Genomic DNA, 13,711 nt, shown 5'->3' with positions numbered 1-13,711 from the left:
TCTTTATGTTAAAGACATCTGAAAAATCTAAGCATAAAAATAACTCTTCAAATACAAGTAATTTCCTCCTTGAAGTCTAACAAAAAATACAATCTGAACGCTCTTCAGATAAATCTTTTATCTCAATAAGTGCGAACGCTCACAAAAAGTATCAAATTGACCTTTAGACTCCACATTCACCTGTGATCCGTCACAAATCACTTCATTCAGACACAATCGAGTCTATTGTCAGTCATTTGCGGGACCATCTCGGGTTAACAACGAATGTCGGTGTGTCCGCCTTTTATTCAATTTAGTACAGGAACGTAATGATACGAGGGGACAAGGAACAGTTCTTTGTGAACAAATAATAGGAACCGTGATAGCTGTTACTTACGTACATCATTATTGTGTTGGGCCTTGTTCCATTTTTGAAACTATTTGCAATGTTACGTCATTCGCAATAGCGTTTATCTACGGTGAAGTTGGCTTATATTATTAGGCGTGGTTTAGGTCATATTTTATTTATTAAAGTCATAGATAATATTATAAGTAAGACGAATAAAGGAAGTCTATATTGAGATGATTACGGCGATGTATGGAGGGTCAGAACAAACTTCGAACCCAAATAACTTTAGGTAAAGATGCGAAAATAAAGACAGTCGCCTTTATTTATTATGGCTTTGGATGTTTCCTCCGTACATATTTTGTTATTAGAATAGCTCTTGAAAATAGCCGTAAGCTGCTTTAAAAAAAAAAACAGTCTAGTTCAGTAACATAAATAACTGACCTTGTCTGTATACATACATATGTTTATATGGAATACTTGCATGAATATTACAAAATAAATACAAACAAAAAGCATCATAATTATTATAATCCCTATGCCTTGAACAAAAAGATCAAACGTAGATCTAGGCTTAGCCATCGATATTCCATTCTGACAGAATAGAGTATAAATCATTAGAGTTAATACGCCACAGACCTAAGATAAGGCTAGACATTCCGTAGGGTATCGTAAAGGATAATAAGACCTTTCTAGATGGATTATATGTCTCTAATGAGCAAAAAGTAATTAATGCTCATCTGAAATGGATATTATACTCGTATTAATCAAAGGAACTGATCTCTCTGTAGGTCTGATAAAAGAAAATTAAGTCTAACGTAAGTTTTTATGCTGGTATTTATATTAATTGCAAAAATAAATAAAAAACTTTCAATTTATGAAACTAAAAAAAAAACAATTCATTTATTGGAGTAATTAATTCAAACTAATTAATATACGAGAGTTGTGTACTCAGGAGAATGCCTTTTAATTGTAAAGTCACTTGAAGACACTTTACATACAGATACTTATTTTCTTTTGAAACAAGTGAAGTGGGCTACGAGCCTACGAGTGACATTTAGCAAAGTTATTCGATGAAAACTGAAAATAGCCATTTTATTCAAACTTCACTTCCATATTTACTTGTATACTGTACATATTATATTTGTATACTGTTCTTAGCGTTTTTATAGCATGGAACTAAGACATCAAATCCGTAACCAGTTGTTATTAACCACATACTATAAAACTGTAATAGGTCCAATTCAACACTTACTGAATCTAAGAAATAGTTTTACAGCCTCCATCATCATTAAAAGATGGGACCTATTACTATGCAAACCTAAATACTTAAATTTGCATTTTAGGTCTTGAACTTAATTACCAAGAAATAATGACAATATAAGTTCTGTTTTATTGCTGTCGACGTTTAATTTATAGACTGTCTAGAATTCTTGACACGCACTAATGATTGCAGACCATTTGAAATTCACCCCAATTAAAGTAAAGGTATTAATTGCATAGATTGGAAGCTAGAGGTTTTAAGGGCTGAGACTTAGCTTTTAGCTTCCAATTTCATAATTAGAAGGGGTCTGGTAAAGAGGTGGCCTGACAGTTGCAAAATCAGGATATTTTGTGATAATTTAAAGGAGATACAAAGCTGACAAATGCTATGAAAGATATTGTTTAAAATTAACGAGATACAGATGATATATCCTACTACAGCGGTCAAGGCATACTTGTGTGTGTAAATGTACAAGCACATTGTATGACTGAGCTTTCTAAGTATATCTTAGAGACCAATGACTTTGTTTCGGATGGCACGTTAAACTGTAGGTCCCGGCTGTCATTGAACATCCTTGGCAGTTACGGGTAGTCAGAAGCCAGTAAGTCTGACACCAGTCTAACCAAAGGGTATTGGGTTGCCCGGGTTACTGGGTTGAGGGGGTCAGATAGGGAAGTTGCTCCTTGTAAAGCACTGGTACTCAGCTACATCCGGTTAGACTGGAAGCCGGCCCCAACATAGTTTGGGAAAAAGGCTCGGAGGATGATGATTGTATGACTGAGCGACTCGGCGACTGAGCTCTCCTGAGCTTACGCGTACAATGACAATATTCATGTATTATATTATATTATATTATTCACAAGTTTAACTCAATCTCTATATTGATATCTAAGCTTCTGTCTTGGTACCGATTAAATACGGAAATAGAGTTATTGTTTATCCGAGAAAATACAAGATATTTTCCTATTCGATAACATGACAAAGACAACTTCCCAAGAAGTTGAAATATAAAATCGCTTGTAACATTTTCTTTTAAATAAAAATGAAAGGTTTTATTTAAAAATAAGGAAACAATGCAGACTAAACAGTCGGCCAACTGTTGGCCCGGTGATAGTTTCTTTTTTTTATTTATTTGTGACACTAAACGAGACGCAAGCGCGCCCTCTGGTGCGTGCATTTTGGCGCGCTTGGCAGAGTCGTGGCGGTCAGCGTGGCGTCCGCGGAGCTCAGTCTTGGTCGAGGCTTCGTCGAGTCTTCGTGGAGTCGTTGCGTTACTGCCGTTCGTTACGTGTAGTGTACCTACACAAGTACCTAAACAGTGTTATTGCCTAGCGTTGTAGTACCTAAACTTATTGTAAAGTCTTTTGATTTTTTTTTGTAAAGTTCTTCTAACCTAACAGACAGACATGTGTTGCTGGAGAGTTTGTTCCGCCACTTCTTCTCCCCAGCCAAAACACATAGGAAGTGGCGAAGGGCGGGCGTTTTGGGGGCTGTCTTTTGTTCTGACTAATTTGAATAAACGTTTGAGTTTGTTTGATTTTTGAGTTTCTTTAAGTTATCTATTTGCTTGATTACCCTTGATGTCGGACGATAGTGCCATCCTGATGACGCCTCCGACATACATATTTATTTACAAATTTTTGTACACACACATAATAATGACAGGAAAGAAAGAATTTACAAAGGTAATTTTTTTTTGTGAATTCAATAAAAGTTTTTAGTCGGTAAGAATCCGGACAATTACCTTGTTACGTGTGTACTTCCATTCATCTTCTTATTTATTTGTGAATCCAAACCAAACATCGGCAGACTAAAACTTTGTAGTGTGCTTCCTCTTAAAGTACTCTTAAAGTTTTCTCCAAATAAAACATTGCCAATTTAAATGAAAAGCGATGAAAACTAATTGAACTTCCCGAATTAAACTTTAATTTCTTATTAATGACTTCTTATTGTTTGGCTACTGATCCGCTTGCTTCAGAAATTGATTAGTCCATGGAGAACAAAATGACTAGCGGAGTTGCCATAACGGAAAATCTCCTAAGAAAGTAACAGTGCCAAAATTTGGGTGTGCGGGGGACGAGGGACGTTACTGCCTTTTTTGTACCCGATCATTTTTTGTAATACCAAAATGTCTTCGGCAGAACGTCTCAAATAACCCAAAACACTCTTACACCAAGTTCACTTGTAACTGTTGGTTTAGTTATGTACACTGTACGTATTTAGCCTAGAAGAAGGCGCTTGATCTACCTGCATAATGGCATGTCTGTTCATCTTTCGTTACTCCGTGGGTTAGCTTTTGTTTGTTCTAGAACATTTTCGCCACTAACTTTTATCTTTGAGTCTAGGCGTTTAGTGAACCCTAAAGTCATAAAACTTAGGTACTTAGAAAGTTGATTAACCTCTTTCTAAATTATGTTTAGGTAGGATGACGAGCTTTTGTTTATTCAGTGTTGTGACCTCGATACTACTTTGTTTTTTTTTTTGTTCATAAATTGGGATGATAATTTTATTGTGTGCTATAGACAAGAAGTTGCAACGTTATTATGAACGTCACTTTTTATGGTTCGTTATTTTGTGTAACAGATAACATATACATAAACTGAGAGTCAGTTAATGAACGGATGTTTTTAGCTACACTAGATAAACACTAATCACCCGTATTCAAAATTGAAAATTATGAAAGACATCTAAGATCAATCAAATCAGCAGGTTCTATCTAAAGTACCGAAATTAGCTAGCCTTGTCTTCTGGTGGACAAATAATGGTTATTGTCAATAGAATTTGTGGTTAGGTCACCGTCGAAATTTCCTGAACAAAGCTGTGGCAGGTTGCTTAATTTGAAATCCTTTCTTTCTCATTAAGGTTATAAATGCAAACGTAACTAAATAATGTCTGTTTTTGACACGCTTTGACGCCATCATCACGGATATGCTTTAAAAGAAATTGGTGGAAGTTTGGTAGGAGATATTCTATGTTCTTTCTTTCAGGTTCAGAAAGAAAGTTCCTCCGGGGACTGAAGGTGGAACCACGGGAAAGGTACTCTTTATACACAGAAAGCAAAACGTGATACTATAACAATTCTCAACACCTATATATTGAATTTACTCCAAAATTATTAACACTGAAACAATACCTTCACAGATATCATTAATTACCACGCCACCATAACTAAGAACAAAATCAAGTCACTTAATTGCCGACAGCTAGGAAACGAAATATTATTCTCAACAGAAAATCCAATAGTATTTATTGGAGCGAAAAGATATCGACACATCTTAGATTGGGCTTATGAAGTACTGGGAACAAAATAGAATTGCAGACAATTCGTTAGGAGAGAAACAACTACATTATATACTTCGTACGTGAATCTTACGCACGTATGGCTTTGTATCTTCATTCATAATACGTCTAGGAAAGGAATGAAGGTACCTATAATCGTTGGCATTAATTTTCACACACTTTCAAACCTTGGGACTTTTATTCTGTAATATTTTCGCGAGATTGAACACATACCGAAACTCCAACTTATCATCTGGTGGTAATCTGCAAGTTCAATCCTAACATGTTGTAAATAATTAATATATACACCTGTTCAGTATTTTTAATGCTGACTCTGTTTCTTTCGCTGGTTCTTGCCGGTTCTTCTATGAGACCCACTCCTTGGAACCATGCAACTAGTTTACAACTCATCAAGTCATACAACTACTTTGACGTTCTGAGAGAGCTTTTTTAAAGGACTATTTAATATAAATCAATGAGTTTCAGAGAATTGATGTCCGTGACGGTACTTGCCTTACTTCAAGCACATTTGCTGGTCAAGATAAACCTAGGAATCTTCGTTCGCAGGGCATATTGAGCGCGCTATCTCGGGTCAGCTTCAAATAGATTTCGTCTCGTCAGGTTTGTTTTCCACAAATATTTAGTGAGTGTCTACGCTGTAAGGTCAAACGGTGGGCTAGATTAGTTTTATCTGAGTTTGGTTAGCTATGCGGGTGAACTAATCACTTCTGTGTCAACTGGGATTAACTAAAAATGGGCACTTAGATCTAGGTTTTTCTGGAGTGAATAATGCCAATGCTATAGAAGCGTTTATGAGTGTGTATGTTTATTACCTCTTCTTGTGCCAACTGCTAAAGGAATTTTGATGGACATTAATGTAGCTTATACATAGGAATAACTCCAACTGTGGGAATTAGTTTCCTTAGAGAGCAAATAATGGCAAATTGCAGAAACTAGTACCTAATCAAATATAAAAGAGGTCTTACTGCCCAAGGAGTATAAACCCATATTCCAAAACTGATATTACTATTCTTAAGTTATATCTATGATATAATAACCAACAAACATCCCGCAAGCAAGCACAGAGTTATCTCTAAACAAGATAGAAACTCTTTCCTGATTAAATAAAGTTCTAAGAACTAGGGCGACGAGTTTATCACAATATTAGTCGAACAAACATTTGACCGAATGATTAGAAAAATCGAGTTTGAAAGGTCCGTAGTAGGAAGCTGAGAATCGATAAAACTTGGAAGTTGTGGTTACAATCGTTTCCTTTGATATAGAGGTGAATGTTCTTAATTTATTAGCTTCTTTACTACTTTATGACTTCATAAAGAATCTAGATAGTTATAATGTGTTTTATGCAATATAGTATCGGATATTAATATGAGCCACAAAATGAATTATGAGTCCACCCGCAACCACGGTCGGTACAATTCAGTTCAACAGTTCCCTGTCGGATAAATATACCTTAAGTTATATCATATCTAGTTCCGATTATGTATAAAACTACCAGGGTCTACGAGTAAACTTAAGTTTGCCTTACCAACGAACCTTTTTGGCTTCGGAAGCCAGTAACATATCTTTCAGTAAATAAGGCCTACAAAATACCGCCAATCGCTCTCAATAAACTACCAATCATCCGAAAGGCTTTAAATTGGCCAGAGCCCAGAGCCTAGGTCATAAGAGAAATTCTAAAAACTATCGAGCTACATAAATGCCTGGTAGGGGCCCCTATAATGCTCCTATACGTAACGTTTGAGTCCGGACGAGAGCAATCTTTCGGCCAACGTCGAATCTTCGGCCTTTTTATCGCTTAGCCGGGACGATGTTCAAATACTTTTGTTATTTTCTGACAAAGATCGTTGCTAAGAGTTATGCATTTGTTTTTTGCGAAGAATTCTTTTGGAGTTCTTTCTGTTGGATGTTTCGGTGCCGCCTAATTTTTGACGTTTTTTGATTTATATATTTTGATGATCAAAAATGTTATTTATTGCTTATGTAAATTGATATAAATATAAACAGAATGATTTAAGGAAACACACAAATTGTTTTATCAAAACAATAAACAACATTTTCAGCGTTACTGGGGATCATTGAATCCTTTACATGGGATCTTTTTATTGACTTTAGATTAAAATATCTGCGTAAAACAACCCTTTTATTCAAATAAACGCTGCCGTCAGCCCGTAGTGTTACCCTAAAGTAACAAGGAAGCCAAATCTGAATTCTGATTAATCTTCCCTTCTCTAGTAACAATATTATGCTGTATACCGTATACCTAGTTGAAATTCCCTTCGCCTATGTCTGCGGAGACGTATGTATTGAACGTGAAAAGAATTTATTAATATAGTTGCTACCTATTTTTTATTTTAATATTTTTTTGGATCGCAAACTTTTTCGTTTATCACCCAGGAGAGACGCTAGGAGAATATTAATACATTCATCTCTGAGGGAGTGGATCACTAGTGATGTGACTTACGGAACACGGCGACGCTTTATTTTGTTTCATTGTTTTCCTTTTGTTATAAAGAATCCGGTAAACGTGATAAGGGATCTAATCTTTTTGTTTAGACGTAATGATTTGAGCTGCGCAGAAAGGCGCTGTTCAGCGTAACTTATGGATCCCCACTTTACGAGGATTCTGGGAGGCTTGTATCCAACGATTCCGTTGACCCTTGTCAGTTCCGAAAACCCTAGGAAGCTGTCACTTGTTAAGTTTTCTTCCCGGACGCTTTTCCTTTATTTTCCATTTTCGCTGACCTGCGTCAAAATGAAATTAGCATCTTAACCTTGGTTGTGGTGTTGATCTAAATATGATAACCTAATTTTGATTAAAATATAGGTGGGGTGCTTTGATGTTAGAACTCAATTGCGTGGTAATTGCTTAATCGAGAAGCAATTTGCAGCATCGAGCTGCTAATTGGTGTGCTGAGTCCCCCAATAACAGTTAGGCATGTAATTATCAAATTGTTGGCGTTGGGAATTCTCGCAAAAATTCGGTTATTGTTAGCACCCTTGTTCTTTGTTAGAAGTGTATCGTTATTGTTGTATTATGACATCATTATAAGCCAATTTAGGGCGTGTTGTTGTGTTAGTGCGACGGTATTGTGTGTGTGAGGTATTTGAATGTAATTAATTGTGGCCAAGATAGGCTGTTGGCAGGCAGAATTAATTAAATGTTGCTAGTTTATAAAAGTACTTTGGTCTTTCATAATGGAGCTTAGTCCTCCTCAGTTTAGCTAATGATATCTTACGGTATATGATGTTTTTTTTTTTAACTGATGATTATGTAATCAGAAATGATACTATATTTTCAATATATGTACATACATTATCTGTAGCTAAAACAAACAAGCATCGCGATGTGTTTGGTCGCTTGGCACAGTTATCCAGTGAATAGCGGTTCGTTGAGATCGATTTCATGACCTTTAGTCTGAATAATATTTGTGTACATTTGATTTGTGTCCGCAAACGCAAATTCTAGATGGCAAATAACTATAGGTGTTTACTTCCCTTACCTATGTATGTATACATAGTTAAATGTCCGATATTACAAATACGACCGGCATACACGATAACTTTTCTAGCCATAACTATACTTGTACCCTATGATGCCGGCTGTTTTCTCATTTTTCCATCACTTATTTTTAACCAACTTCCCATAAAGGAGGAGGTTATCAATTCAGATGTTTTATTTTGTGTTTTAAAGGTTACTGTTCAAGAAAATACTACACCAAACCTCAAAGATTGTCACCTCAAGATCACCTCTTAGATCACACTACTATTTCAACCAGTATCTGTTTCCTATAATCAAGGACGCTTTGTCCTCATCACATCACTATCAGGCAACAATGACGTGATTTCACCCGACCAAGAAGATTATTATGAAGGAGGGTATTGTATGCCTGATAAGGATCCTCTACCTGAATGTGATTAACCATAATTACGTCACAAATAATGGTATCCGTGTTCGGTACCGTGATCGTCAATTATTTCGTTTATACTGAGAAGTTGGCCATCGATTGCACGTGGAAAAATTAATCTGTGTGGTTTCGTCTAAGAAAAATAAGAGACGGCCATGATATCCGATGTTATAAAAGTTTTACGTGTGCTATGTCGCTGCACGAATTTTCATGAACTTGACAGTAACACAGCTTGTAAATCAGAATAACCTAGAGGCTACTTTTTATCCATACATGTAATAGTTCAACCAAGAAGAGGGCCAAATCGCTGGAGAAAGGTAGTATCTATAAAAACTAAAGATTCATCAACATCGGTCTTGCGGATCCAAGGAATATTATCAAGTACCTAAAAATACTTCTGTAATTATATTATTATTAAAGAGTGATTTATATTTACCCAAAAAATATTCCACAAATAATTAAGACACAGAAAATTGATTGATATGTCAGTTTGTACACGAAAAACTTTTCCAACGTTTAGTGGAACAAGACGAATCGATTATCTCGAACGAGTGAGCGATTACGTTAACAGGCTTATAAGAGTGTTTTTGCAGCACTTGGTGAATAGTCAGGAGGAAACGGGGTATATGTACTAGCTATATCGATGTTAACTGATGGGGAAGGATTAAGATCGCATGTGTTTTCTTAAGCGAAATTGGTTTTGGCTTATGCTTGAGAACAGATATGTAGTTAACTGTTCAAGAATCGATTCATTGATTGATTTATAATAAATACGGTTGACAAATGACATTTTGTTACTTGATTTAGGCAGATATCTGATCTTAGAAGAAATTTTTGTCCCTATTATAAAAAAATCTGAACTGATTCTCCATTTATTGAAGACTGTTAAAAAGAAACCAAAATATCTTCTTTTTATTGGTTTAAATATTACTGTAATAGTATCGTATACGAATTATACTTAATATAGAATTATCAAACTACATTAGCATATCGACTTAAAATTACATTAGCCGCATGTATTAATTGAGTTTCGCTGTAAACAAATAAAATGGCCACTTTCATCATAAAGTCATTACGCAATTGCTTATTACTTAAAAGTTTGCAATGACAATTGTTATTATGTAGACAGAGCCAATTAAAAACTTATGTGGGAGTGCCATTTTTTCTATGAAACTGGAAAATTTCCAAAATTGAACGTACAATCGAATTAAAGTTATTCTTTTCCATTTTTGTTTGTGGTTTTTTGAACACAAAGTACAAAAGGTTTGTAAAAATAGTAAGGACTGACTGTTTCCCTACCTTATGTAAAGCACCTATGTCCCGGGAGACTACTTACTTCCTGCAGCTGAGTAAAAAATAGGTTATGTCCGTTTTCCTTGTTCAGGCGTGAAAGTGGGGCAGACAGATAAACATAGTTATTTTTAAATTTATTTATGACACTACTTGAAATGTATTAATGACAAATCATATTGACATTAAGCATTATGAAGGTGTATTTATTAAAGTTACCAAAAAGAAACTATTTTGCAGAAATGTTGACAACTACGCAGACGAATGTTTAGGTGACCTTTTCCTCATAAAACATAGTAGGTATGTAGGTAAGCCTGTCATAACATGACAGACAAATATTCAATGAAAAAAAAACATAATATTATGAGCTTATTTCAGTTCATTGCTATCCGTATTTTCAATTGTGTTTTTAATGTTCGATTTTAAAAATTGCTGCCTGATACCTACACAAACCAAGTACCCAATGTATTCATCTAACGACTGTTCCCAATACTTAACTGGAGATAGGAATTACTTGTATGGGGCTTATGCCAAAATTACATCTTTAGAAGCCAATCAAACAGATAGATCGAATATTGCAAACCATCAAATAATGTTGTACCTGAGAATATCAGAAATCTACAAGGAACAGCGAGTATACGATCTATAACATTTCAGCTGCATCTGTAACGTTGTTAGCCAATATCTTTGGTGAATGTTGAAGCGAGAACTGACAAACATGAATTTGCTTCGCTCCTGGTTTGAGCTCAATCGAATGAATATCTAATAGACCGGTTCGTACTATCTCATAAACATTGTATTTTGTTAAATATTGTAAACAATTTAAGTCTGTTTCGTGAATTGGAAGTGTAATAAAATAAATGTTTGAAATTGTGAGTACATTTAGTTATAAAATCTGAAAAACCTACATATTTTTCCAAAACAGGTCATCTTTAAACTGTTGTTGAAAACATAGCAAAGAACTAGGTATATTTTTAGAACTATTTTCCTCGAGGGTGACAAAAATATTGATCACAGAGCAAGGGAACAATATTGTAATCGAGCAAACGTAAATTAAGTTTTATGGAAGGCAATAAAGACATCAGTTCCAAAACTCAACCTGCCATTAAAATTACGTGAAAATAATATGCCTACTTTCCAGCCCAAATACTGAAACGACCGAAACTTTTTATTAACTAAAAATATTTCCGAAGGGTGTGCCGTAAAAATTACGGGAAAGTATGTAAATTGTTGCAAATTAACACGTAAATATGGACTTTATTAATGAAGGCATAAGCGTTAAATTTAATTATCGTCGCACCCAAATGGCTAATATTTTATTAAGTTTAATTTGGGTAATCGAGGGGAGTTTTTAAACCCGGTTAACCGCTATATTTTGGAACATTATTATGACTCCTGTATTTTGTCGTCCTATATAAATAAATATATATGTAGTAAGCATACAGATCGATCAAGGTTAAGCCTTTGACGTTTACCTCACAATTGGTCTGTTCCTGGATGGTTGAAGATCAATTTCATACCTCGTGCCTGTCAATCCACACATCGACAGCTTTAATATACCTATCTAACTAGGTATTAAATATTTGGAAGTTCCTATACAAGACTCCAAATATGAATAAAAAAATATACTTACCCATGTAAAACAATTTTCAGAAGTAAAACCATCACTCAGTAGGCCAAAATAGCTCACCGTAAAGTTTAATCCAACTTTACGGATTTCTTATCGAATTTAAAAAAGGTATTTTAGTATGCGAAGCAAATCTCAAAATTACTACCTAGTAGGTACATTTTGTGATATTGGCACTAAGCCAGTTTTTGCGAACTGTATAGAATAAATATGAGTAAGAAAGGACAAATTGTTGCTCGCCTGTCATTTCCAATTTTAAATCGTGTATTAAAGTATAGCAATTGTTTTGTGGCTAACATTTTTGATGTTGATAAAGGCTGTGTATGTTTTAGACATTGATATGGAAAGAATCATTTTTATTTAGCTGTGTTATTGAAATACACATATCTTTGTATGTGTAATGTGTTTTAAAACTGTTTAAATCACACTGAGTTCACCATATAAGTTCACAATATACTTAACACGCTAAACGAAAATTCTCCAACAATCCATAGTCTTCCTACAGTGTAGTATAATAAATAAGACTATAATAAATAAGTTACCTCCGAAAACGTTTATTCTGCGTAAGCTAAATGCCGAAAGTTATACTAGTGAAACCTAATGGTCTGCTAACTACGCCCAAAAGAAAAGCAATAATAGAAATAAATAAAACATGAGAAAGATCTTTTCCCTTCGTTGGCGCTCAAGGAAATAGGAAGTGTCTTAATGAAGCCGCTGATTGCTCAATTAGCAAATAAAAAGTTATACAAAGAGCCAACTGTCCAGAATTTGGTTTGACAATGAAATATTAATTTGTTTTTTTTTTTTTTTTTAATATAAAAGTTTCTTTGTTATGTCATTATCATCATCTGCCTACCCTTTCCACAAATGTGTTGGGGTCAGCTTCCATTCTTATCGGATGCAGTTAAGTAACAGTATTTGACATGGCGTTTTTTGTCGTTAAACAGTACCCCATTATTGGTGTTAATTTTAATTATTTCCTTCAGCTTCACTAAAAGTTAATTAAAAGATATAAACTTGACCGTTTTAAAAATGTCGTTAGAAAATCGTAAAAAGTGCGACAGAGATTTTCATTCGTTTCACTTGTAAATTGAACAGTTGGAACGTTAAATTAAATATTCAAAAAAGTCGTAAAATGTAGAATTAGAAGTCGCCGGGAACCGGAGCATTAGTTATATTAAAATTCACATCGTAACGAAGTCTTCCCCAGAACTCTAGCTATATTATTATGTAAAAGTTGTAATAACTGATTAGTTATTCATTTATTCATACAAATTGCGTTGGTGACGAGATAATAAATGATGCAGAGTTTTAAATTTCACGTTTTATTTGTGTGTCTATTTTGTGCGAGGGAATCCATTAGCTCATTTTTGTCACCGTGACTCAGCGTGATGTTCTAACTTAACACAAAGAGCGTGGCTATAATATTTACCATCATTCATCCAGTGTCATTTTACCATGACATATTGCTGCTCCTCCGGCTCCAGCATTAAATAAAACATGAGAAAATAAACTTTAAACGAGCCTAAAAACACTTTGAAGTCATAACTGGGAGTTGTTCAACGTAAAAAAGTTCACAGCACTGTAGATTGCGTGGCACATAAAGTTGTAGTAAGTTCGTTTACTAATGTTTGGGGGTATAAATCAATTAGTTAGTTTGACGTGCGGGGGGGTGCGCGGGCCGGGCTCGGAGCGTGTCGGCGCAGACTAGTCGCGTCGCGCCGCGTCGCTGACTGCGGGCTTGCCGTGCCGCGGATGCCGCGCCGCGTGCTACCGCGCGCAAGCGCTCCGCGTCCTCCGCCGCAAATTTTTCTCATCGCCCGTTCCAACTAAATTGCAAAACCGCCGACCGCCCGTTGAAGGTACGAGAAACGCGCCGAGGGATTCTCCCGCAATGTAATCACCCGAAGAACAACAAGGCGGTACAACGAGCCCGCCTTTTTCTTATAAGGAACGACAGTAATTCACACTCAACTTAATCTTATAATCGGCCGAAGAAT

The 13,711-nt window shown here is 35.4% G+C and overlaps 1 protein-coding gene across 2 annotated transcripts in view; it reads right to left on the bottom strand.

Annotated features, from left to right (window-relative positions):
• The window catches only part of LOC124629929 (hemicentin-1-like), a 54,362-nt gene extending 40,900 nt beyond the window's left edge, over window positions 1-13,462 (bottom strand). The window contains exon 1 of one of the 2 annotated variants that reach the window (XM_047163603.1): window positions 13,144-13,462. The gene's annotated coding sequence lies outside the window, so the exon portion shown is untranslated. The remainder of the gene's footprint in view (window positions 1-13,143) is intronic. The other variant, XM_047163605.1, reaches the window with a different exon arrangement.
• Window positions 13,463-13,711: the final 249 nt, after the last annotated feature.

The sequence above is a fragment of the Helicoverpa zea genome, chromosome 4 (genome assembly GCF_022581195.2).
Source record: "Helicoverpa zea isolate HzStark_Cry1AcR chromosome 4, ilHelZeax1.1, whole genome shotgun sequence".
Taxonomy (NCBI): domain Eukaryota; kingdom Metazoa; phylum Arthropoda; class Insecta; order Lepidoptera; family Noctuidae; genus Helicoverpa; species Helicoverpa zea.
This window is presented reverse-complemented; position numbering and strand designations above follow the sequence as displayed.